We start from the raw sequence: 24220 nt of genomic DNA, 5'->3' as shown, positions 1-24220 counted from the left end.
ATATCGCAACCAGATTCTGTAAAGCTGTTATCGCGAAAACTGGCTTCGTAATTCGTAATCTGTGATTTGTAATAAATACGTTATTTTTTGCCCCCCCCCCCCCAACTTACTCTGCAGATGCCGAAACGGTGGCCGTCTCCTACTATCATTACGATCTCTGACGAGGGGCTCTCGATTAGTAGTAATGCCTGTATTAACTGTCAAAATCTTCGAAATGTCTTTCGTAAAAAAGTTAAGACCGGACTCGGAAGTGGGAAACGGAATAAATTATTCGCTTCTTGGTCACCTATGTTATACGTAAGTGTTTGTGAAATTCAACGATGTTGACTAAGAAAGCCAGCAACATCATGTTGCTGCACTTGAGAAAGCTGAGGTCGCCTCAACATGATGGACTGACGATAACTGGGCTGAAGAATATAATTCATTGCATTAGAAAAATATCAAATACGAAAAATACCGGAAAGTATAACATTTGGCTGTGGAACATAGATCAACGGTAGAGACGAATACGAATCCTCACTTGCCGAAAAAACTCAATGTGATTTGTAATTTCAGACCTGGCGACAATGCTTCCCGTATTATATAGTACATTTCTCCCTCGTCGCGACATTAACTCTATTAAGGTTGCAGGTGATGTCTGAAGTGATCGCTGTCTCCAAAATCTACGGATACCAGCCACGGAATGCTGGTTCCTATTTTGACTGGACCAAAGGTGGGGAGCTTCCTACACGTCGAAGTAATGAATGAGTTTATAAGTGGCAGGAAGTTCACCCCCAATGACGAACTTCATGCTTGAAGATGTGGTAATATATCTTTGAAACCGGTAGCCCAATAAAATAACAATTTACAAATTTTGACCGTTGAAAGGTGTTTGAGTTGACATTTTGTTCTCATATGCTGTGTACATGTATTTCTTGTATTTCTTTTCATCATATGATAACAAATAAGGACGTTCAAAAAGACATTAATTACTGTGGAGAAAGTTTAAAACGCACGGGTTTAGAGAAGCTGCAGGTGATAATAGTACACTATTCTGGAATCTTGTGCGTTTTGAACTACGCCACCTTGATCAGACCTGTTGAAGGAGCACTGAAGCTGAATACCATATCAACTTCGCAATTAGTAGAAAGAATATGTTAAAATATGAGCGGGTGGCTACGTCACGTTAAATATATGCAGCATTTAAACAAAACATATGAATAGTGGAATATGTTAATACATCAACAGAAACTCGCTATTGAGTCATATTATTGGCCTTGTAGTGCCACAGAAAAACTTAGGCAACTGAAGACACACTTCACTCTTGGGAACGTGTAAAATAACCGTATAGCTAACAGATTATTCAGTGGCCTTGGAAACCGGTTGATCAACTACCTAGTGAAATTTTCATATCTGTAAGACGTTATTCGTTTTGAAATTAATAGTCTGTAAAACCTCTAACGCAGTAGGCGTGGTGACTAATAAATCGAATTATGTATACATCTAGTGTGTATAGTTAATGAAAACAATCCTCGTTTAAAGAAAGGGGGGCATTAATACGGTTGCTTAGCGAGCGATGTACGCTGTATTATGCTTGCTGATTGGCAGTGAGATTTCAAGTTACAATTCAAGTTAATACGGACGCCAAGGATGTTCTATTTGGTTACCGGAGTTCCGCAGCTTTAGCGGCAAATAATGACAATTGCCGCAATTTGGTCCCGCGGGCGTGCGCCACGCGCAGCGCTGGCTGAATTCCTGTACAGAGGAATTTCGTGGCCAAGGTCTGGGCACGCCAGATACCCACCAGAGGCCACGCCGGTCACGACTTCTGCAGCTGCCTCGCTCGGCGGCCGCCAGATGGCAGCACAAGACGTGCTGCCGGAGATCGTTACCCAGCGGGAGGACAGATGGCGTGGTCAGTGTCTACTTCACGAAGCTTGCCGGAACACTGGTGGCGGGAGAGGGGCATTCGAATTAATTGTTTACGGTCGATCGTCAGAACAGAAGCAGCGATCTGAGGAATTGCACTGCATGTCCTCACGGACTAAATCAAAATAAAATTCAATTACGTGTAGATAAACTCATTGTTCACATCTACCGAAGCCGAAAATAATTTGAAGAAACAAAAATTTTCCACCAAACACATCACACCTAGGCACACTCCACATTTCGAGCAAGTCATTGATTTTATCATGCATATTCATTCATAAATATACTTTCACTCATACCATGAGCTCAGTTCTTGTATAGGATACCGTCGCAAAATTAAGACAGATATTATCAACCCACGCTTTCTGACCAATGGGTATATATACAATTTATTGGCCTTTAGCACTGAGGACGTTCCCGTCTGCTGCGAGAAGTTCCAATTCCCATCCTAATATTCCATATTGAGACTCCTTTTGCCTCTCTACCAGCACACCTAGTATTTGATTGAAAAAACTGACTGTACAATAAGTCATTCGTTACTGGACCACGCGATTCTTCTTAAAGGTACCATACACAAGAAACTAGAGATAAAAGAAGTCTCGTACTCCCTTCCCACAGGTTAAAAAATCTTCTGTGAGACACCACAATATACGAGGACGTGCTGTTGAGTAATGCCTCCGAATTTTTTATGTGAAAACTGTCAAGCTCTTTACATGAAACAACCGTTATTAACAGTCTACGTCTTTATTTTTCATGTCCTCATATTTATTTCTCAACATAGCAACCCCAACGAGAGACCAGTTTGTTGGTATCGCCATTATAGAACGTTTGGCTATGTTGACGAAGCCACGATCTCAGCTCCGCTTGCACTGTTGCATCACTATTAAAGTGAAGTCCTGGAAGGTGTTCTTTAAGTTTTGGAAACAGATGAAAATCAAACGGGGCCCAAGTCGGGACTGTATGGATGATAATCGATGACAATGAACCCAAAGTGTAGGATTGTTGCAGATGTCGCAGCGCTCGTGTGTGGCGTTGCATTGTCGTGTTGAAGGAGAGGGTGTTCCATGTGTGGACGACCTCTTTGAATTTGTGCTTTCAGTTTTCCGAGGCGTCTCTTAATACCTTGGAGAGTTTACAATGGTGCCTTTAGGCATGAATTCCAATTGCACCACACTTTAAACATCCCAGAACACTGTGCGGATGGCTTTGCCTGCTGATGGCATGATCTTCAACTTTTTTGCCGTCGGTGATTCTCTGTGGCGGAATTCTTCTGATGCCCTCTTGATTGAGGGGCCAAAACGGTGGACCAAGCTTTCATCAGTTGTCACAATGTTGTTAAGTAACCCATCACACTTACGCTGAAAACGCAAAAGAGATGTCCAATTTCCTCGGTCAATGTCAAGAGTGAGCATTCGAGTCACCCACCGTGCACACAGCACTCATTTCGTCACGCACAGAGATACTTGCGTTACAACGCGCCATGTTACCCGCTTCATTTCAGAGCCCTCTACCGGCAGAAGCTTGCAACTTGCTTCAGTGAAGTGGCAAAGTCGATCGAATATTATGAATAACATAACCGATAATGAGGAATTACTTTTTAGCACATTCTCGTTTGTACAAGAAAATTCTATAATAAATTAAATGGAAGCGATATCCACTGTATGGAGTTAGACACAACGGAAGAAATGACTGTGCAATGTCCTAACAAAATAATGTACATGATATATTTGTAGATGATAATATAAGACTATAGATATTGAAATGACACAGTTTCAGATATTTAACTGGTCACATACAGATATGATTTTACGTATACAGACTGAAACAGCGAGTTCGTGTGTGAGGAGGGGAATTAAAAGTAAACTGGGGCGGCAGCAAAAATTTGGATCGAGGAGGGAGGTGTGCTAGGGTAATCTTGCAGTTATGTTAACGGCTTTAGCAAGATGGCTTAGGGGCTGACGCGCCTTCCTAGTAAGCAGGAGACCCGGGTTCGATTTCCGGCCCTGGTACAAATTTTCACTTTCCACTTCATATGTACATAAAAACAATTGATTAAAATAGAACTGGGTGGGAAAATATTTTGTAAGACCGACGCGAAACTGACCGTTGTTAACGAACAAATTTACTGTTGTGCACGAGCTAGAGCGTCCGGACGAACTTCCACGTGCAGCGTTCTAAGAGTGATTTCTGAGTGAAGTAGAATGAGTACTTTCGTGTCCTCAGAGATTCATTCCTTCAGAAGAGGGCTGATTCAGCCTGTTAGGATATGCGAACTCGAAGAACGGGCCCCGTTGTGCATCACAAAACCCCATCAGTGCTTTGAAAAGCCGTAGCAGAATCTCAACATTGGATCTCATTTTGGTCATTTTATCGTATTCCTCCGCACTCGTTTCATTACATTTTATTACAGGCGCTAAAAATCTTGCTGTCCTGCGGCCACTACTCATAATCATCATCATCAAGATTGGCGTATGGTGCACTACGTTTGGTGTTCGTACCGCAAGGCGATTATTTCAAGAAACTGCTAACTTAACAAGCGATACCAGAAACTGCCTAACGCGAACTGGGTCAACTAACAGTTGACGAATGACTGTATGGATGTTTTCAGCAGGACGAATCAACAGCACATACCACCTTGACCACCGTGTCACGAATGCGTGAGGTGTTCGGTGAGAAAGGCAGCGCACTCTTTCTGCCACCTCGATCATCTGACTTCTCTCCCTCTGATTTATACCTGTGGGGCAAACTGAAGGGTAAAATGCACTCTAATAATCCTCGTACACTCTGATAGCTACATCGGCATACTGAAAACGCTGCTGCTGCTCAGGAAGTGCTGCTACGCCTGTCTCACAGTTTAGTAAATCGAGCAAAGCTCTGAACGGACGTGTGTGTACCGTGTGTGATGTCCATTAACAACCGGCAGTCCCGTGTCAGTATCACTGTAAATATTTTCGGGGACAGTTTTATTTTGGACACACTGTACTAGCATGTAAGACACTAACTGTAAATTATATTGTATAAATGAGCATTCCGTAAAACACAGAAAAGTTTTCAATAGTTAAAAGAAGATTCTGAAAAATTTTGACGTGTCTCCTGGTACGTGGATTTAGCATACCGCCAGAATTAAATATGGCCACTTTAAAATAGGCCTAATCACATTTTATGATTTAGTACATGCCTGTAACATTACTTCCGATCATACAGAACTTTCATATTACAACTCATCTCTTAATACAGCGGGGTTCAGACAAATGTAGACTCTCTTTGGTAGACAATGTTAGTGGAACAAAATGACAAAATGTCACATTTCTTTCATGAGAGGGAAGGTTATTTTGGTGTTCAAAGGGAGCCCCACTAGCAGGCGAACTGTTGACCGAACTACTTCTGCCACTGTTGCCGGTGTGGTAGCCGCAGAGGACGCCTAGATGCTTCCTCCTGGCTCGTTCAGGGTAGCTGGCTTCTGTTAATAAACGTTTTTCAAGGTTCCCCATAGGCAGAAGTCAAGAGCTGCAGGGTCTGTAGACCATGGGGGGTACTCAACAGTTCCACTTCAACCTAGGCACCTTCCAGGTACATTTTCATCCACGTAGGCTCTGGCACCTCTGTGGTAGTGAGACGGAACGCCATCTTACTTCAGCTGAAATCTTTCATTCCCAGACATCTCTCGGATGGCAGGTAGAATTGATGTTTGCACCGTATGAGGATACACCTCACCAGTTACGGTACCTTGAAAGAAGAATAGGACAATCAAACCGCGCGATGACAGACCACAGCACACATTAACACCCAGTAGGCTTGTTCACGTGTACATTAGGTTTCTCAGGAGCCCAGTACACGCAGCTATGGCGGTTCAGTACCTTTAAGTTTGAACTGCGCCTCGTCATACCAGACAAACTTCCCTGCAAACCGTTCATCCTCGCAAAGCATGCCTTCAAACTGAAACATCCCCTTCGAAAAATTAATGAATGATTGTGCTGATAAACCTCTTACGTTATTTGATTTTCAAACAGCTGAGCAAAACTGAACGTGCAGAGACATTTCTCTCTTTACTTTTTCAGATATCAATAAAATGACACACAATATTTTTAGCACAACGCAATCTGACTTTCAATAATCCCAACAAAAGAATGGCCCTGACTAACAATAACCTATACCTTTCATGAATCACTTACCTCACAAAAATCTTCGTTACTCGAACTACTGCAATACAGCGAGCGCCACTACTGCCAGCTAAATAAAAGATTCTAACTACTAAAGGCACTAACTACTGATAGGCATAGTCAGCAAATGAAAGATTTTGATAGAGAACAAACACTATATTTACCTTAATAATGTTCCAGAGTCATCATATATAAACCAGTTCATGACATCCAGTCTTACAAATTTACTCACTCTGATGGACACACGTCCAGATCATCCGCTCTCAAAACTCCGCCATCTCACTCCCCACATCCACCATTGCTAGCGGCTCACCTCCAACTGCGCAACGCTACCCGTTGTTCACATCCAACCGCCCAACACTACAATGGAAAATATTCCAGCAATGCCAACCAGCCACAGACTGCACACAGCAAAGCCAGTGATTTTCATACAGAGCGCTAGGTGACGTTACCAACATAAAAACCTAAACAGCCTACTTACAAAACCACCCGCAGTACTCCATCCGTCGATCCAGGTCGTCCTCGTCCACAGCGTGCAGTGATCTTGGGATGTAAACTTTCCACACTTTGCAGCCTTCAGAATTGGTCCCGCGCTAGATCAGCTCACCCCGCTTTCACGTGCACCCTGCATCACAGATTTTTGGGGTGACCTGGTAAAATGTTGCAACACAGCAACAATGGAAACTGGACTCGTCGATGATTTCGGCCGTCGGCTTCAAATTTCAAATTTGTCCCGAGTACAATAAATTGTTGGACGTGTTTTTGGATGCGTTCCGTACACATTACGCCACTGCCGTACTGCTTCGACCATGTTTCTGTACTTGCAGTACCACTTCAATACGGCCTCGCGTTGCTCAGACGAGTCTTACTTCATTCCTGGCTGCGGTGCCATCTCCTAGAAAACGCGCGAAAGGATCTGTTGAGAAAACAATGGACTACGCTACCGCGCAAAACTGCAGCGATATGTCATTTTGTTCCAAAGGTTAATTATCAAAGAGTGTCTACATTTCCCTGGACCCCTCTGTATACGTGTAAGTGCATCCGAATTCTAGAACGTTGTGAGTTCATTGGAGGGCCGATGTGTGTTTCGGAAACCCATAGAGATAAGATGCAACATACACTTGTGTCCGTTCTAGGATGGTAATTGATGTGGCCCAGGATAAGTGGTTAAGAAATAAGTCACCGTCGGCGCTTCTAGACTATGTTCCTTGGAGGCTTTAACTGCTAGCGACGTATTTACACTGATGAGCCAAAACATTACGACCATTATGTGGACCGCAATAAAGCAACGATCCTGGGTGGCATGGATTCGACAGGGTCTTGATAGGTTCACGTAGGTAACTTGCAACAGGAGTCTAAGGATGGGTCACGCGATTCTAGATTATTGGCCAGTGGCTGGTAACAGTCCAACGTTGTACGATCAAGTACTGCGTCAGAAAAGCTCAGTACTTGATTTTCTGATGCGCTATAATATTGAACGTATAGAAAACATTGCGCAATATTATTGACCGTGTAGGGATGAGATTGAGAGATTGCGTAGTAATACTGAGATCATCAAAACCTTTTGAAATTCACTGCGCTGCCCAGAGGTATTATGCTGTCTGTGGGCAGTACTGACAACAGCCTTGTCACTCCTTCGCGTGCTACACAGACCAAAGACGATAGATAAGGTGGTTGTTGTTGCTGCCGTATTGAAAATGAGTTCTCGCACGCACGTGGTGACCTGCGGAGTAGGGATGAAAGATTTAGAGGACGAGACAGAAGAGCACTATTAGTAGAGTGCATAGAAATGTATAAATCATTGCTAGTATTGCGGGATGTTAGGCCAGATGAGTACCAAAACAGAGTGTTAATAATGATGAATCTTATGATTTGTCGCTTAGTAAACACAGAAAACAGCCACGAAGGAAGACTGCTATAAAAAATTAATTAATGCAAAGTTATGAATATAAGTACATATAGATGTTTATCTATATGCGTACATTACTTACCCGAAAATAATCCTTCATGCATTATTGCATGATACGTTTCCATTACTGTGTCTCAAATACTGTAAGGTGAAACTGCACTTGTAAATTCAAGTCGGCGGCATCGTAACAGATAAGCGCTGACTTTATGTAATTGCGTTTTTCACTGTATTATTTTGTTTTTTGATCATTGGGATTTGAGTGTATGCAGAAATATATCCGAATGCCTATGTATGAGGATTCCAATGAAAGAGGTGAACCATTTCCTGTAGTGTATCAAATGCTGGACCACAACAAACAATACCAATAATCTGATTTTTCATTCAATCTCATTTCTCTCAAAAATGTTTCGCGAGTAATCTTTGACGCTTTTTGAACAAATTTTTCATTTACCCTTTCTTTCCTCCTTGCAGAGTAAAGTAATTATCACAGCAGCATCTTCATCGTCCAAAACTCCGAACCACAATACTATTGCACCATATTATTGATATTATTATTGACAATATTAATGAGCACTATAGGGAGAACGTCAATAACATTCCACAATATTATTGTGCAGTAGTGCGGAGCGTCTACGGGCCGCTTTACAATCGGTAAGTATATTTTATGATCTGAAAATAACTGCTAGTACCTTAGAAATCGGTCGTAACATTTTAAAAAATCTCGCAGTATAGGCGAACAAAGTTTATATTAACTCTCTTCTTTCAAATTTCCTCCTTGAGTGCAATGAGAAAACAACGAAAAGCGTCCACACATTTCATCTACATCTACATTTATACTCCGCAAGCCACCCAACGGTGTGTGGCGGAGGGCACTTTACGTGCCACTGTCATTACCTCCCTTTCCTGTTCCAGCCGCGTATGTTTCGCGGGAAGAACGACTGCCGGAAAGCCTCCGTGCGCGCTCGAATCTCTCTAATTTTACATTCGTGATTTCCTCGGGAGGTATAAGTAGGGGGAAGCAATACATTCGATACCTCATCCAGAAACGCAACCTCTCGAAACCTGGACAGCAAGCTACACCGCGATGCAGAGCGCCTCTCTTGCAGAGTCTGCCACTTGAGTTTATTTAACATCTCCGTAACGCTATCACGGTTACCAAATAACCCTGTGACGAAACGCGCCGCTCTTCTTTGGATTTTCTCTATCTGCTCTGTCAACCCGACCTGGTACGGATCCCACACTGATGAGCAATACTCAAGTATAGGTCGAACGAGTGTTTTGTAAGCCACCTCCTTTGTTGATGGGCTACATTTTCTAAGGACTCTCTCAATGAATCTCAACCTGGCACCCGCCTTACCAACAATTAATTTTATATGATCATTCCACTTCAAATCGTTCCGTACGCATACTCCCAGATATTTTACAGAAGTAACTGCTAGCAGTTTTTGTTCCACTATCATATAATCATACAATAAAAGATTCTTCTTTCTATGTATTCGTAATACATTACATTTGTCTACGTTAAGGGTCAGTTGTCACTACCTGAACAAAGTGCCTATCCGCTGCAGGTCTTACTGCATTTCGCTGCAATTTTCTAATGCTGCAACTTCTCTGTATACTACAGCATCATCCGCGAAAGCCGCATGGATCTTCCGACACTATCTACTAGGTCATTTATATATATTGTGAAAAGCAATGGTCCCATTACACTCCCCTGTGGCAAGCCAGAGGTTACTTTAACATCTGTAGACGTCTCTCCATTGATAACAACATGCTGTGTTCTGTTTGCTACAAACTCTTCAATCCAGCCACACAGCTGGTTTGATATTCCGTAGGCTCTTACTTTGTTTATCAGGCGACAGTGCGGAACTGTATCGAAAGTACCTGGGAGCCTGTATCTAATATTTTCTGGGTCTCACACGATCGCTGTTTCCGGAATCCATGTTGATTCCTACAGAGTAGATTCTGGGTTTCCACAAATGACATGATACGCGAGCAAAAAACATGTTCTAAAATTCTACAATAGATCGATGTCAGAGATACAGGCCTATAGTTTTGCGCATCTGCTCGACGACCCTTCTTGGAAACTGGAACTACTTGTGCTCTTTTCCAATCATTTGGAACCTTCCGTTCCTCTCGAGACTTGCGGTACACGGCTGTTAGAAGGGGCCCCAAGTTCTTTCACGTTTACGTACTAATCGAGACACTAAAATTCTTCGTTACCTGCGACATTATGCCTGCTTCGTCAAAAACAGTGCGCTGGCGATTCAAAATAGTTCTCCGCAAATATCGTAATTTTGCATAGTGAGTTTGACTATAGTATCCTGAGCGACCAAACAGAATAGTAACGAATCGTTGTTAGGCTATGTTCGTTACCCCGTGTTCTCTTCCTTTCCCTACAGTATAAGCGTTTGTTCGGATACAAACGAATTGTAGTGAACACTGACGAACTGCCCGTGAACGCACATACGCTCGTGTTCGCCTGCATTCGCACCCGTGTAAAGGATGCTCGAGCCGCATTTCCCGCTACGAGCTTTCTGGTGGGGGAGCCTGCTCCGGTTTGTCTGTGGTGATGGCTGGCCGTGTTCCAGGAAGCACCCAGTCTGGTCCGCCACAATGGCGATGGCCGTACGCCGATAGCCACCCCTGCGCCAGCTCCCGCCGAATCGCGCCGCATCGTCCGCAGTTGCGGCGGTATTGTTCAGCTGGCTGCGGGCGCGGGTTCGTGACCGGGCCGCGGTGGCCTTGGGGCTGCCGCTCTGCCGCTGACAACTCTCCTCCCTGCCCGAGCTCGCGGCTGTGGCGCCGGCCGAGATCTTAATCAAGACTCTGCACGCACTTCATGATTTTGTTGTATTCAGTCCAGGGGCGCCCAACCTTTTAGCTTATCTGGGCCACATTGGAAGAAGGCGAGTACTTTTGGTTCAAAAATGGTTCAAATGGCTCTGAGCACTACGGGACTTAACATCTGAGGTCATCAGTCCCCTAGAACTTAGAACTACTTAAACATAACTAACCTAAGGACATCACACACATCCATGCCCGAGGCAGGATTCGAACCTGCGACCGTAGCGGTCGCGCGGTTCCAGACTATAGCGCCTAGAACCGCTCGGCCACTCAGGCCGGCCGAGTACTTCTGGGCAGCACATAATATACACAACTTCAGATTAACGGAATTTTATGGGTCTCTTTTCATCTGTCGTGTGAAAGATGCTTATCACATTACTACTTGCTTCGGGCCGCTTGTGGCCTGCAGGCTGGACACCCATGATTTGGCCTTGAGACGCGTAATCCAGCCTGATCATGCAGACAATTGGGGCAGACTGGGATGAAGTGGCAACGCTAGAAGAAATTGAATTTTCACCAAACCGCGGTTTTTGGTAAAAGCTTACCGCTCACGTATTTCGAATCTATGGCCCTGGAAATGTCTTACAACTTTGGTTCCTAAATCTGTCTTACCATTATATAATCTATCTGAAACCTGTCAGTATCTCCAGGCTTCTTCCATGTATACAACCTTCTTTTATGATTCTTGCTGTTTGCAGTTTTGCTATTGGGGAGCAAAATAACTCATTATGGTTGAAGTAGAGAGGATATAAAATGTAGACTGGCAATGGCAAGGAAATCGTTTCTGAATAAGAGAAATTTGTTAACATCGAGTATAGATTTAAGTGTGAGGAAGCCGTTTCTGAAAGTATTTGTATGGAGTGTAGCCATGTATGGAAGTGAAACCTGGACCATAACCAGTTTGGACAAGAAGAGAATAGAAGCTTTCGAAATGTGGTGCTACAGAAGAATGCTGAAGATAAGGTGGGTAGATCACGTAACTAATGAGGAGGTATTGAATAGGATTGGGGAGAAGAGAAGTTTGTGGCACAACTTGACTAGAAGAAGGGATCGGTTGGTAGGACATGTTTTGAGGCATCAAGGGATCACAAATTTAGCATTGGAGGGCAGCGTGGAGGGTAAAAATCGTAGAGGGAGACCAAGAGATGAATACACTAAGCAGATTCAGAAGGATGTAGGTTGCAGTAGGTACTGGGAGATGAAGAAGCTTGCACAGGATAGAGTAGCATGGAGAGCTGCATCCAACCAGTCTCTGGACTGAAGACCACAACAACAATATATTATAAGGTATTACACTGTATAAATAAAAGAGAGATACTGAACTGGACCTATAACCATTTTCATGAAGCTTTACATAGCAGCCACTTGTTCTAACCTAACGGGGCAAAGCGGCCAGTGTAGTGATATTCTGAAACAGGACGGCAAGCCTCTTTTGGCTGAAGTAAGGCCTCCGCCTTGGCGTATTTCTTTAAGCGCAAACACTTTACTGATTTTGGACTGAACTGTCAATCATCTCAGTCACATTAATAATGTGATGAGATGTATGAAATTGTTTTTCTTGCACTATGCTAAGAGTATCAAAAAACCTGTCTGTGCTGAAGTAGTTAAGGGCTAGACCGATTGTCATCGAGGTAGGCTTCCTAGGACTGCGTCCTTGCCTGCCATTTCCGATGCGGTAAATCTACAGGGTGTTTCAAAAATGACCCTTATATTTGAAACGGCAATAAAAACTAAACGAGCAGCGACAGAAATACACCGTTTGTTGCAATATGCTTGGGACAACAGTACATTTTCAGGCGGACAAACTTTCGAAATTACAGTAGTTACAATTTTCAACAACAGATGGCGCTGCAAGTGATGTGAAAGATATAGAAGACAACGCAGTCTGTGGGTGCGCCATTCTGTACGTCGTCTTTCTGCTGTAAGCGTGTGCTGTTCACAACGTGCAAGTGTGCTGTAGACAACATGGTTTATTCCTTAGAACAGAGGATTTTTCTGGTGTTGGAATTCCACCGCCTAGAACACAGTGTTGTTGCAACAAGACGAAGTTTTCAACGGAGGTTTAATGTAACCACAGGACCGAAAAGCGATACAATAAAGGATCTGTTAGAACAATTTCAACGGACTGGGAACGTGACGGATGAACGTGCTGGAAAGGTAGGGCGACCGCGTACGGCAACCACAGAGGGCAACGCGCAGCTAGTGCAGCAGGTGATCCAACAGCGGCCTCGGGTTTCCGTTCGCCGTGTTGCAGCTGCGGTCCAAATGACGCCAACGTCCACGTATCGTCTCATGCGCCAGAGTTTACACCTCTATCCATACAAAATTCAAACGCGGCAACGCCTCAGCGCCGCTACCATTGCTGCACGAGAGACATTCGCTAACGATATAGTGCACAGGATTGATGACGGCGATATGCATGTGGGCAGCATTTGGTTTACTGACGAAGCTTATTTTTACCTGGACGGCTTCGTCAATAAACAGAACTGGCGCATATGAGGAACCGAAAAGCCCCATGTTGCAGTCCCATCGTCCCTGCATCCTCAAAAAGTACTGGTCTGGGCCGCCATGTCTTCCAAAGGAATCATTGGCCCATTTTTCAGATCCGAAACGATTACTGCATCACGCTATCTGGACATTCTTCGTGAATTTGTGGCGGTACAAACTGCCTTAGACGACACTGCGAACACCTCGTGGTTTATGCAAGATGGTGCCCGGCCACATCGCACGGCCGACGTCTTTAATTTCCTGAATGAATATTTCGATGATCGTGTGATTGCTTTGGGCTATCCGAAACATACAGGAGGCGGCGTGGATTGGCCTCCCTATTCGCCAGACATGAACCCCTGTGACTTCTTTCTGTGGGGACACTCGAAAGACCAGGTGTACCGCCAGAATCCAGAAACAATTGAACAGCTGAAGCAGTACATCTCATCTGCATGTGAAGCCATTCCGCCAGACACGTTGTCAAAGGTTTCGGGTAATTTCATTCAGAGACTACGCCATATTATTGCTACGCATGGTGGATATGTGGAAAATATCGTACTATAGAGTTTCCTAGACCGCAGCGCCATCTGTTGTTGAAAATTGTAACTACTGTAATTTCGAAAGTTTGTCTGCCTGAAAATGTACTGTTGTCCCAAGCATATTGCAACAAACGGTGTATTTCTATCGCTGCTCGTTTAGTTTTTATTGCCGTTTCAAATATACCGGTCATTTTTTAAATACCCTGTACATCTGCATACAAACTCTGCAAGCCATCGTACGGTGTATGGGAGAAGGTAACCTGTAAGACTACTAGTCATTGCTTTTGCTGTTACACTCGCGAATAGTGCGAGGGAAAAACGACAATCTATGTGTCAACGTACGAGCCCTAATTCCTCTTCGTGTTTTCGTGCGAAATGTACGTTGGCGAAAGTAGAATCTTCCTGCAGTCAGCTCAAATGTTGGTTCTCTAAATTTCCTCAGTAGTGTTCCTCGAAAAGAACGTCTGATTCCCTCCAATGAGTCCCGTTTGAGTTCCCCAAGCATCTGCGTGATAGTTGCGTTTTGTTCGAACCTACCGATAACAAGTCTTAACAGGCCGCCTCTGAACTGCTTCAATGTCTTCCTTCAATCCGACCTGGTGCGAATCCCAAACACTCGAGTATTACTCCAGAATAGGTCGCCGTAGTGTCCTACATGCGGTCTCCTTTACAGATGAACCACACTTACCCAAAATTCTGTCAATAAACCAAAGTCGGCCGTTCGCCTTCACTACCACAATCCTCACTCTGCAACGTTACGCCCAGATATTTAATATTTAAACGACTTGACTGTGTCGGGACTCTACTAATGCCGTATCCGAACATTACGAGTTTGTTTTTCCTACTCACCAGCACTGACTTACATTTTTTCTACATTTAGAGCCAGCTGCCATTCATCACACCAAATAGAAATTCTGTCTAGGTTACCTTGTATCGTCCTATAGTCTCTGATCTTTGACACCTTCCTGTACACCGCAGCATCATCAGCGAACAACTGCAGATTACTACCTAAATCATTTATCTATACAGAAAATAGCAACGGTCCTGTCACACTTCCCTGCGGCACCCCTGATGTTACCCAGTCGAGGACAACATATTGGACTCTATTCCTTGAAAAGTCTTCGAGCCAGTCACGTATCTGGGAACCTATTCCGAGTGAACGTATCTTCGTTAAAAGTCTGCAATGGTGTACCGTGTCAAATGCTTTTCGGAAATATAGAAATATGGAATCCGCCTGTTACTCTTCATCAATGGTCCGCTGGATTTCGTATGAAAAAAGGGCAAGCTGAGCTTAGGACCCGCGATGCTTTGTAAAATTTTGTTGATTCGTGGACAAAAGCTTTTCTCTCTTAAGGACGCTCTATGAGCCGGAATGCTAATCTCCGTAGATCCTTCACTGTAAATCTGGCGCTGATCTCGGTGATCTCGGCGGAGGTTCGAGTCCTCCCTCGGGCATGGGGGTGTGTGTGTGTTTGTCCTTACGATAATTTAGGTTAAGTAGTGTGTAAGATTAGGGACTGATGACCTTAGCAGTTAAGTCCCATAAGATTTCACACACATTTGAACATTTTTTTTTCTTTTTTTTTAAATCTGGAAAATCGACTTTCCACTTCGAAAACATTATCAATTACTTCTTCTTCTTCTTCTTCTTCTTCTTATTCTGTAATGAACTCACGCCATAAGCTTCCCATAATATTTTTGCCACTTACTACACCTCTTTTTCCCGTAGAACTCTTCTTCAATACATTATTTAAATATAGTCTCAAAGTGATGAATAACAGAGGATACTTTCGTATGTAAACATATGTAGAAGTAAATGTGTAGCACCGTATGTGATATATAGATGTTATTAACTACCACGTGGGCACTTTTCCCGACGAGCAATGTGGCCACTTCTCACGATCGGACGCCATGACGGCGTTAGTGGTCCATAAATAAAATCATCAAACCGAAAGAAATAACAACGCACTACATTTCTAGGCCAAAAGACCTTGGTTGAATATTTCTATTGGAAAATTAAATTGCTTTACCTTTGCGACGGAACAAGAATAATACACTGTCGAATGTCATAATTTGAGCATCTGTCAGAAGCCTGAATTTGGAGCGAGGTTCTGGAAGGGACCGACAAGGATGTGGAGCCATGTCGACTCTATTGCCGTGGCCAGGTGCGCTAGCGTTCTCGGTTGATGATCCATGGCGCGAACTGCGCGATCGAGATGGTCCCGCAGAGCAGTGATGGGAAATGGCAAATAGCTAAGTCCTTCATTTTGTGAGAATAGATTTTGAAGTTATATTATTGTTTTATTGTTCGCTGAATGTGCTGTAGCGTAACAATTATATTATGAACAGGGGGTGGACAAAAACATCGAAGCACCAAAAACAACACATTACCCTGCCTGACAAGGTGTAGGAAAACCGGTGGCATTCAAAACAGCTTCCAGTCGTCTCGATGTGCGGTATCTGGAAGAATCTTATACCATTATTCCTGCAAAGTGACTGTTTCGCCTTTCCCTTGTGAGGGTCATTTGGGCGAAATGCGTTACAGTTGTCATTTTGGGCGAGACAGGATGAGAGGGCATTGTTTTAGGTAATGATTCCATTAAGATGGAAAACGCACTTAGAAATGAGGATGCGTACCAGACAAAAGGTAGGGAAGAAGTTTGTTTCATGTTTACCCCCGTTTTGCAAACATCTGAGTGCTGCGCCGTAAGGAGTCTGGTGAATTTGACATCCGACTTCAGAGAAATACGCTTACTTTCAGGATTTTTGATGGATATGGTACAGTTCTAGAGTTTCTTCTACATAATTTGAATTGTTCTGCAGATTTTCGTGAAAAAAAATATGATCGTAATGGTTCCTCAACAGTTTTACAGCAAACTCTAATAATATTTTTAAGCAGATAATAGTTCACGAGATGACTGCAATAATGAGGGACCCATTTTCACTATATAAAATGTACTAATTCGCTCTAGAGCTGTGATGATACTTCTGATGACAGTTATGGATAGCACCGCAAGAGTTCTACCAAAAACCCTAGTGCAATTTTTTGTGCAGTTGATTGTTTATGAGATAATTTCAGTTATGTGGGACACATTTTACTAACATTATTGGAATTATCTCAGAAACTATTATCTGCGCAAAAGATGTCGTTAGGGTTTCCTGCAGAAATCTTGGACAGCTATTCAGAATTGCGTTCATCATTTTTTGTCTTGAAATTCTTCAAAATTATTCAAATTTTGTACACACAACTCTACAACTGTAGCATGTCTACTTGTTGGTTATAATTAAAGTGCAGCTACTCAAGGAGGTCCAATGTGGGCTGTAATTATCGCATTGTAGCGCAACTTAGTAGATATGCTGGTGCGCTATTGGGGAACCGATTTACGCTGGGAAACGAATTAGTTGCAACTGTGGCCACCAGGTGCAAATGTGGCTCGGTACGCTGTGTGTGTGGTGGTGTGGCATCCATGCTGTCATTTGACAAGCCATAACGTAAATGAACAGTATGGATATCGAGAAGACAGACCGTGCGCTGGTAGTGAAACTGTTTCATACGACACGCAGCAATTACAGTGCCTCATTAAGAGTGTATCGCCGCCTGAAAGGTCTGAGGAGAGACCTGATGTCATTAAATGGTTTAAAGATGACAGGAGTGAAATTCGACAACGCAAGTGAGCTTGGTGTGCAACCTGGAAGAGGTAAGCGTACTATTCCGGTGGAGGTTGTTGACAAGGTTGCTATTGCTGTAACTGATCATGCAGCAAGCGTCCCGGGTAGTGTTAGTGCTTGTGCAGCGTCACGAGAATTGTCCAAGCTATTGTCAACAAAAAAATGGCTCTGAGCACTATGGGACTTAACAGCTATGGTCATCAGTCCCCTAGAACTTAGAACTACTTAAACCTAACTAACCTAAGGACATCACACAACACCCAAGAGTATTGTCAACAGTACGGGAAGTTTTGTGGTCTATTCTACACTGGCACACCTAAAAGATCCGGACGGAGCAGCAAATGACACCTCATGACCCGCAGCAAAGTTCTGAACTTGTTCTTCCGTTTCTGGCACTGATCGAAATCGCTGACATGTTGCCCGGCAGTATTCTGTGGAGTGAAGAGGCACATTTTACTCTACAGGATGCAGTGAATACAAAGAACTGCCTTATTTGGAGAACTGTTAAACGGCGTGTTATGCACGAAGACCCACTGCTCTTGCCGTAAGTGACTGCGCGCTGTAGATTCGCAAGCACTTGTATTCTCGGTCCGTTCCTCTTTGACGAGAATATACTCAGAGAGCCTGTCAGGTCTACAGTGACGTCTGCGCGTTATCGAGACGACCTTGTACAGCTTCTCATCCTTGCTTTGGAAGAACTCAGCTGTGTGGAAATGCCGGCCGATATAGCCGAGCGGTTCTAGACGCTTCAGTCCAGAACCGCGCTGCTGCAGTGGTCGCAGGTTCGAATCCTGCTTCGGGCATGGATGTGTGTGATGCTCTTAGGGTCAGTTAGGTTTAGGTAGTTCTAAGTCTAAGGGACTGGTGACCTCAGCTGTCAAGTCCCATAGTGCTTAGAGCCATTTGAACTTTTGTGTGTGTGTGTGTGTGTGTGTGTGTGTGTGTGTGTGTGTGTGTGTGTGTGTGTGGAAAATCACTGTTTCCATGCGAGATGGGGCAATACCTCATATAGCTCGTCCAGTGAAAAGATCTGCTTAGTGCAACCTTCCACGAACGTGTTATCTTGAAGGTTTTCCAGATGCATGGCCTGCAAGATCACCTGAACTGAGTCGATGTAACTTTTGGCTCTTGGGATATTTAAAAGAACACGTTTACCAGGGACATTTTCGGCCTCTACCTGACCTGAAGGCCAGTTTACGAAAACACGTAGTTCAGATTCCACCGGAACTGCCACGAGCATATGTTGATGACGTCGTTTTACAGATGCAGCAACTCGTCAGCGACTCCAGTGGTCACATTAAACAAAACTGTGTAAAGTGAAGTTAATAATAAAATAAACATTATGCCTTTCTCACTCGCTTGACCTTTTGCACCCATTCCCCGTTCGAAATCCATTACATACGAAAACGTTTCTATACGTCTTTTTTGCATTCACAGCGCCAGATTTGCACCTGGTGGCCAAAATAGGAACTAATTTTTTTTCCGGCTTAAATCGGTTCCGCATTAACACATTAGACTATCTACAAGATTTCGCTGCAATACGATAATTACAGCCCACATTGACCTCTGTGAGTAGCTGCACTTTAATTATAACCACCCGGTATTGAGAAGTCTGAATTTTTTTTGTCGAAAGTGAAGTGCCAACTTCACGTGATAGCTGTAATGAAATACGGCGCTGCTGTGTCACGGGTGAACCACTGCTGCGGATGGCTAGCTGGCGCGGCCAGATGGCGCCTCACGGAGCGTCCTTGGCAAGGCGCGTCGGCAAGGACAGCCGGGGTAACGGAGCGCCGGCCGCCGGCCGCCAGCTCGCCAGACCAGAGGTCGCGACCCGCCGCTGGCGCGCTCCGCTTCCGGGCAGGTGCCGAGCAGACGAGGCCGGGTCGTTACCTTCGACAGCGCGTCTGCGGAGAAACTGTAGCGAGTGCGATCCTGCGGTAATGAGGAGCGAGGCGTTTAAATCCTTCCGTGAGTGCTCCGACTTCTTTTATTTTATTATGACGATTATTTCTCCCTATGTAGGTCGGCGCTAGCAAAATACACTACTGGCCATTAAAATTGCTATACCACGAAGATGACGTGCTACAGACGCGAAATTTAACCGACAGGAAGAAGGTGCTGTGATATGCAAATGATTTTCAGAGCATTCACACAAGGTTGTCGCCGGTGGCGACACCTACAACGTGCTGACATGAGGAAAGTTTCCGACCGATTTCTCATATACAAACAACAGTTGACCGGCGTTGCCTGGTGAAACGTTGTTGTGATGCCTCGTGTAAGGAGGAGAAATGCGTACCATCACGTTTCCGACTTTGATAAAGGTCGGATTGTAGCCTATCGCGATTGCGGTTTATCGTATCGCGACATTGCTGCTTGCGTTGGTCGAGATCCAATGACTGTTAGCAGAATATGGAATCGGTGCGTTCAGAAGGGTAATAAGGAACGCCGTGCTGGATCCCAACGGCCTCCTATCACTAGCAGTCGAGATGACAGGCACCTTATCGGCATGGCTGTAACGGATCGTGCACCCATGTCTCGATCCCTGATTCAACAGATGGGGACGTTTGCTAGACAACAACCGTCTACGCGAACAGTTCGACGACGTTTACAGCAGCATGGTCTGTCAGCTCGGAGACCATGGCTGCGTTTACGCTTGATGTTGCATCGCAGACAGGAGCGTCTGTGATGGTGTACTCAACGACGAACCTGGGTGCACGAATGATAAAACGTCATTTTTTCGGATGAATCCAGGTTCTGTTTACATCATCATGATGGTCGCATCCGTGTTTGGCGAGATCGCGGTGAACGCACATTGGAAGCGTGTATTCGTCACCGCCATACTGGCGTATCACCCGGCGTGATGGTATGGGGGTGCCATTGGTTATACGTCTCTGTCACCTCTTGTTCACACTGACGGCACTTTGAAGAGTGGACGTTACATTTCAGATGTGTTACGACCCTTGGCTCTACCCTTCATTCGATCCCTGCGAAATCCGACATTTCAGCAGGATAATGCACGACCGCGTGTTGCAGGTCCTGTACGGGCCTATCTGGATACAGAAAATGTTCGACTGCTGCCCTGGCCAGCACATTCTCCAGATCTCTCACCAATTGAAAACGTCTGGTCAATGATGGTCGAGCAACTGGCTCGTCACAATACGCCAGTCACTACTCTCCATGAACTGTGGTATCGTGTTGAAACTGCATGGGCAGTTGTACCTGTACACGCCATCCTAGTTCTGTTTGACTCATTGCCCAGACACATCAAGACCGTTATTACGGCCAGAGATGGTTGTTCTGGGTACTGATAGGATCTAGGCACCCAAATTGCATGAAAATGTAATCACATGTCAGTTCTAGTATAATATATTTGTCCAATTAATACCCGTTTATCCTCTGCATTTCTTCTTGGCGTAGCAATTTTAATGGCCAGTAGTGTATTTTCGCAGCATTCGGAGGAGTAATCAGTTGGAAGTGGAGGGAGGCTAAAGCAAAATAGCTGCTAGAAAAATGAGAATAAATCTAAAAAGAAATGGTCGTAGGACGGACTGAATCAGCAAGTAGAAAAGTCAAAGTGAAATTCGAAGTAAAGGCCTCAACATTAACAGTGCAATAGGAATTACAATATTAAATACAAAGAGGAGATCGGATAGGTTCGAAGGGTATATTGAAAGCTTCTACGAGGGAAGGAAACTATCTCATAACTTGACAAAATAAAATAAAATAAAAAAATAGACGGACATGGTGGATAATTAAAAAAAACTGTTGTACACTCATTTGAATTGCTCAGGTATGAAAATAGCAAACAAGAACTGAGGATGTTAGATGATCAGTTTGGCTTCAGGAAAGGTAAAGGCACCAGAGTAATAGTTCTGACGTTGGGGTTGGTAATGGAAGCAAGACTTAAGAAGGAATCAAGAAATTCTCATCCGATTTTCGACATAGATAAGCGTTAGACAACGTAAAAGGACGCATCATGTTCGCATTCTCAGGAAAGTAACTATAAGCTACAGTGAAATGCGGGCAATATACGAGTACCAACGAAGAGGGAATAAAATGAATGGATCACCAGATACGAGATGCTTGGATTAAAAAGGGTGACAGGTACGGATGCAGACTTATATTATTCAACCCGTACATCGAAGAAGCGACTATTTTTCGCCTTCTACATTGACGTAACACACTACTAAGCACTTATCCATTAGCTGATTGCTATCACTTACCCCGTCCTCTTACGCAACGTCATTTGATTACAAATAATGACTTTAAGATCGCTTAGCTATTATTTTTATTTACTAAATTATGCTATTTATCACGTTCCAGCTACAGCCATCATCAGACCCGAGCTTACATCTTACGAGAAACTTCATTGTCAAGACACAGGTACTTGGCATTTTTTTTTTCTCCAAAACGCTGCGTCCGATCTTCATTCGGATAAAATGTATTTCAGAGACGTACTTGACGACCGGGAAACCTGCGTCATGGTACATGCAACTATTTGTTTTCAACCACTCGTGTTATTTTATGAATAGAGGCAACACAACGTGACCTGTAGAGAATGGTAGATGTTCCCGATGAGGGACGGACGTCTCGTGCTGTAGTGACCTTCCAGTAAGACATATTGCTTTCTTGTGGTAACGAGAGCAGGAACGATGACCTGAATAGGGTGAAGTTTCTATGCTCCCGAGTCTCTGACGTCTGAGTAACAATATTTTGTTTCTGAATGGCAGCATGCCGCAAAGGCTGTTAATAATTGGATGAAAACATTCTTTTAGTTTGGATTCTGCACTATTCCACAGGTTGGCTGCGTAGCCGTTCTGAAGAGTGCACAATAACACGTCAAACGTACATATAAAGATTACAATCGAAAGTTACGTCTAGTCTCATATCGTTAACACGTAACGTGCCGGCCATATGATCGGATTTTAAAGTTATTCATGTGACGCCAAGTATACGAAAGCTTCAACTGAAAATCCAGTTGTCCATTTGACGGACTTTGCACCTGAAAAAAAAATGGTTCAAATGGCTCTGAGCACTATGGGACTCAACTGCTGTGGTCATAAGTCCCCTAGAACTTAGAACTACTTAAACCTAACTAACCTAAGGACAGCACACAACACCCAGCCATCACGAGGCAGAGAAAATCCCTGACCCCGCCGGGAATCGAACCCGGGAACCCGGGCGTGGGAAGCGAGAACGCTACCGCACGACCACGAGATGCGGGTTTTGCACCTGAACATTGGTTCACAGCCGACGCTGTGGAACGGTGGAGAATCCTAAGTAAAAGGGTATTTTAATCCAACTAACGATGGACAGTGAGGCAGGTTTTTTTTTTTTTTTTTTTTTTTTTTTTTTTTGCTGTGGACCAAACAGCAATTAAAATATTGGATATCAACAGTTCTCGCGGTGATCCTGTGTGCCTACCTTTCTGCGCAGTCCCTGTGAAAGAGCTGCTGCCTACACTACCGTATCCTTCTGGAAGGCTCCGACTACATACTTGCGCAGTTGTTTATTTCTCTCCGTTCCCTCCCCGCGCCCCGCCGTGCCGCGCCACACAAAGCGGGTAACGGGGACCCGTGGTTGCGCAAACCGCTGGCGGCCGTCCAGGTCGACCGAGGGTCTGCTGCGATCGTGTCGTCACGACAAGGCGCGACCTCGCTGCAGTCGACAGGTGGCGCGTCCAGTCGAGCGTCGCGCAGCGATAAGTATCGATTGTCGATTGCACCGCCGCGGTTCATCGACAGGTTGCACCCAAATTTGTGGTGGCGCCGTTTCCGGGGCCGGGTCTGTAACGAGGCGCCAGCCAGTCATGAAACGAGAGTTAAACAGCATAATGCGGGTTCTTCAGTGCCGAGAATGAAATGCTACAGCGATGCAGGTCCTCTGAGTTGAACAAACAACAGCCTAACAACAGCCTAACAGGAAAGGGACAAAGCACCAATCGAAATTTGGCAGGAGAACTTTTTAATTCTGAAAGTCGATGTGCTGATGATAACTGACAAGAAAGAGAAATACATCCACGGAATCCTTTCGTTTCGGTTGTACAACAGCAAATCTCTAAACGACGCTACAGTAATTTTGTACTCACTAATGACAAACTAGACTGCTGTTGGAAAGGATGATGCACAGCGTGTTCTTTCGAGCAAAACCATTTTGAAACTCAGAGAAATTAGTGTACCTAATACGAGTATGAACGTCTTGATCGAACCGGCTGACATGAATGATATTTGTATCGATTTCTCATAAAACCAGCAGGTCGGTAGTTCTGTACATATTTCCACTCCTTTCCCGAAAAAGTGTTTTTTCACCTATAATTTTAGCCCATCAACCATATTTGAAAATTACCCCATATATATCAGCATATTTCTGCAAGTAACTGTCTATAGAATTTAACGCCCGTTGTGTCAATCAACGCTATGCAATAAATATGTGCGCTTAACTAACTGTCACGTTACAAATCCAAAGGGTCTGGGATTCAGTTCTCAGTCATCCGTAGGATTTTTCTTTGAGTTATTGCTTCACCTCTCGCAGTGATTAGCTGATGTGATGAAAGCCATGTTGCACCACTGTCCGGAGTCTACTTTAAAATGGGTATGCCAGCTGAAGTACTGTGATGTAAAAATACACAAGTGCACTTGAACCAAAAGTTCGTAAATCCTGAACCTGAAACTTTCACTTCCACAGTGGCTCAGATTAATCTG

The 24220-nt window shown here is 44.2% G+C and overlaps 1 non-coding gene across 1 annotated transcript; it reads right to left on the bottom strand.

The window, feature by feature from the left end:
- Nucleotides 1-11016: 11016 nt before the first annotated feature.
- Trnas-gga (transfer RNA serine (anticodon GGA)) lies at nucleotides 11017-11100 on the bottom strand. The gene is given in 2 exon segments: nucleotides 11017-11051; nucleotides 11061-11100. It is a non-coding gene; the product is annotated as a tRNA-Ser (tRNA).
- Nucleotides 11101-24220: the final 13120 nt, after the last annotated feature.

Source organism: Schistocerca nitens, chromosome 2, assembly GCF_023898315.1.
Source record: "Schistocerca nitens isolate TAMUIC-IGC-003100 chromosome 2, iqSchNite1.1, whole genome shotgun sequence".
Classification (NCBI taxonomy): Eukaryota; Metazoa; Arthropoda; class Insecta; order Orthoptera; family Acrididae; genus Schistocerca; species Schistocerca nitens.
Note: the sequence above shows the minus strand (reverse complement) of the source record. Positions and strands in the feature narration are given on the sequence as shown.